This window comes from Salmo salar, chromosome ssa03 (assembly GCF_905237065.1).
Source record: "Salmo salar chromosome ssa03, Ssal_v3.1, whole genome shotgun sequence".
Lineage (NCBI taxonomy): Eukaryota > Metazoa > Chordata > Actinopteri > Salmoniformes > Salmonidae > Salmo > Salmo salar.
In genome coordinates, this window is record NC_059444.1 from 96,667,907 (window position 1) to 96,671,904 (window position 3,998).

At 43.7% G+C, this 3,998-nt stretch overlaps 1 protein-coding gene across 1 annotated transcript in view; it reads left to right on the forward strand.

Moving 5' to 3' along the window:
- Positions 1-323: 323 nt before the first annotated feature.
- The window catches only part of rbfox1 (RNA binding fox-1 homolog 1), a 396,445-nt gene continuing 392,770 nt past the window's right edge, over positions 324-3,998 (forward strand). The window contains exon 1 of the mRNA XM_045715920.1: positions 324-375. The gene's annotated coding sequence lies outside the window, so the exon portion shown is untranslated. The remainder of the gene's footprint in view (positions 376-3,998) is intronic.

Here is a 3,998-nt window from a genome sequence, read left to right on the forward strand (position 1 = left end):
TACCTTAGACCATATTCTAATTAAGATATTAGAAGATCTCTGTGTGTGTGTGTGTGTGTGGGTGTTTTGGTGAGTGGGTGGGTGAACTGATAAGTCCACAACATTTACACTAAGTAATAAACCAATCAAGAGTGTACTGTCATGTACACACCTGAATTACTACTGTCAACACTCAACACAACAATCTCTCTGTCAGCATGATAGCTCTCTACTGCTTTACCTGTTTTCTAATGCCCCCTATCCTTCTCTCTCGCTTCTCTCTCTCTCTCTCTCTCTCTCTCTCTCTCTCTCTCTCTCTCTCTCATTCCCTCTCTCCCTGTCTCTCAGACTTCCAGCAGTGACAGTAGCAGCTGTTTAAATAAGGACAGTGTCTCGGTGAGTAACGGACAGATGTTCTACCTTTCTCTCTACCTTTCTCCCTGTCCTCTCTTTCTTTTTCATCTCCACTCCCTCGCTCCACTCCTCCACAGCTGTCTTCAAGGCAGCCGACCAAAGCAGGTAGAACTAGAGGAGCTTACACACACACACACACACACACACACACACACACACACACACACACACACACACACACACACACACACACACACACACACACACACACACACGCACGCACACGCAGTGGAGTGGTGAATAGCCGTGGTGTGTGTAGGATTTAAAGGATAATGTGAGTGTGTGCTTACATAACACTGTAACAATCTGTGTGGCTGTTATTAAAAAAAGGTTTGGTTTAAAAATCAGCCCTGTTCATTGACAAAATGTAGCGAATTGAAAAGAAAGCCTAGCTCTTCTCCGCAGGTGAGATTAAAGGAGAGGACAGAAGAGATGATGGAGGACAAGTGAGGCAGCAGGAGATTAAAGGAGAGGACAGAAGAGATGATGGAGGACAAGTGCAGCAGCAGGAGATTAAAGGAGAGGACAGAAGAGATGATGGAGGACAAGTGAGGCAGCAGGAGATTAAAGGAGAGGACAGAAGAGATGATGGAGGACAAGTGAGGCAGCAGGAGATTAAAGGAGAGGACAGAAGAGATGATGGAGGACAAGTGAGGCAGCAGGAGATTAAAGGAGAGGACAGAAGAGATAATGGAGGACAAGTGAGGCAGCAGGAGATTAAAGGAGAGGACAGAAGAGATAATGGAGGACAAGTGAGGCAGCAGGAGATTAAAGGAGAGGACAGAATAGATGATGGAGGATAAAATGTATACATCAGATACTACAGACTGGACATTTAACTTCCTGGATTCAACTAACACTTTTTCTCAGTGTGTTCAACCAACAGCATTTTATCTCTGTCTTTCTCTTTCTTAGTTTGTCTATTTCTCTGTGTCTTTTTTTCACCTTTTATATCTCCTTAAAGTGAAGGTGTTGTACGTTTACTGAGGCTCTGACAGAAAGAAAAGAAAGAGAAGATAATGTGTTTGAAACTTTGTATAAGTCTGAAGGTTAGGGTTGTGATGTAGAGACGGAAAACATATTCCTCTGGGTTCTCTCCTCCTTCTCCTCCTTCTCGTCATCCTCCTCCTCCTTGTCATCCTCCTCTATCATCTCTCCTCCTTTCTCATCCTCCTCCTCATTTTTCTCCTCCTCCATCTTCTCTTATCCTCCTCTTCCTCCTCCTCCATCTCATCAGTACTGAATCCTGCTTGAGACTCATGTTCCCTGCTCTGTGATTATAGAGGGTGTGATTATTCTGCCTGGTTTTGGGGTCTGTTGAAATCAAAGGCAAGTCAAAGCCAGAGGAGGAAAACAGAGATGGAGAGATATTGTTCTGATCAGAAACTTGATATATTGTGTTTAGCGAGAGAGAGAGAGAAACAGGGACTAGAATGTTGCATTGTGGTGTTTCTCTGTTACAGAGATATGTTGGAGCTGTCTGTTCTCCTCAGTAGGTCTTCTCTGTCTGAACTCTGTCATAATGGGAGCTGTCCGTGGTCTTGAAGTATATTCTCTGCCCCAACTCTGTCCATAACACTAAGATACGCTCTGAATGGACAGCTAGACACTAAGATACACTCTGAATGGACAGCTAGACACTAAGATACACTCTGAATGGACAGCTAGACACTAAGATACACTCTGAATGGACAGCTAGACACTAAGATACACTCTGAATGGACAGCTAGACAATAAGATACACTCTGAATGGACAGCTAGACAATAAGATACACTCTGAATGGACAGCTAGACACTAAGATACACTCTGAATGGACAGCTAGACAATAAGATACACTCTGAATGGACAGCTAGACACTAAGATACACTCTGAATGGACAGCTAGACACTAAGATACACTCTGAATGGACAGCTAGGCACTAAGATACACTCTGAATGGACAGCTAGACACTAAGATACACTCTGAATGGACAGCTAGACACTAAGATACACTCTGAATGGACAGCTAGACAATAAGATACACTCTGAATGGACAGCTAGGCACTAAGATACACTCTGAATGGACAGCTAGGCACTAAGATACACTCTGAATGGACAGCTAGGCACTAAGATACACTCTGAATGGACAGCTAGACACTAAGATACACTCTGAATGGACAGCTAGACAATAAGATACACTCTGAATGGACAGCTAGGCACTAAGATACACTCTGAATGGACAGCTAGACACTAAGATACACTCTGAATGGACAGCTAGACACTAAGATACACTCTGAATGGAAAACTAGACAATAAGATACACTCTGAATGGACAGCTAGGCACTAAGATACACTCTGAATGGACAGCTAGACACTAAGATACACTCTGAATGGACAGCTAGACACTAAGATACACTCTGAATGGACAGCTAGACACTAAGATACACTCTGAATGGACAGCTAGACACTAAGATACACTCTGAATGGACAGCTAGACACTAAGATACACTCTGAATGGACAGCTAGACACTAAGATACACTCTGAATGGACAGCTAGACACTAAGATACACTCTGAATGGACAGCTAGACACTAAGATACACTCTGAATGGACAGCTAGACACTAAGATACACTCTGAATGGACAGCTAGACAATAAGATACACTCTGAATGGACAGCTAGACAATAAGATACACTCTGAATGGACAGCTAGACAATAAGATACACTCTGAATGGACAGCTAGACAATAAGATACACTCTGAATGGACAGCTAGACAATAAGATACACTCTGAATGGACAGCTAGACAATAAGATACACTCTGAATGGACAGATAGGCACTAAGATACACTCTGAATGGACAGCTAGACACTAAGATACACTCTACATGTGTAGCCGATATGAATAGCTAGCTAGCTGTGTATGTGCTAGTAGCCAGACAAGGATAGGCCCACAGAGATCCTATTAAATGACTGATATCTGAGTCTATGGACAGGCCGTTCTCTGCTCCTCACCCCTACCACCTCACTCTGCTGTGTTTCCCCCTGCTCACCAACAGATGGCGCCACATCACCATTCACAGCAGGCAGTATGCAGCATCCTCACCACTGGAGACTGCAGTTCCAAGGAATCTCACTTGTATTTCCTTGTGTCCTCACGTCCTCGCTTCTTTTACCAAATCCCATTGGAGGAGATGATCCAAGGGGGAAGGACCTCTGACCTTCTCCTCCAATGTTGTTTGAGAAGGAAATGACGAGAGGACAGAAGGAACACAATTAAGATTCCCCCTAGTCACATATAGGTTAGATAGACATAACATCTAGGACTAGCTTACCTCCTAACCCAAACCTAATGCAGTAATGTTGTGGTAGACAGGCAACCAGGATAATGCAGTAATGTTTAGAATTCATTTACATTTACATTTTAGTCATTTAGTAGACGCTCTTATCCAGAGCGACTTACAGTAGTGAATGCATACATTTCATACCTTTTTTTCCCCGTACTGGTCCCCAGTGGGAATCGAACCCACAACCCTGGCGTTGCAAACACCATGCTCTACCAACTGAGCCACACGGGACCCACTCGCAAACATTTGTGTGTGCAAACATGCATGCATGTGCACACACA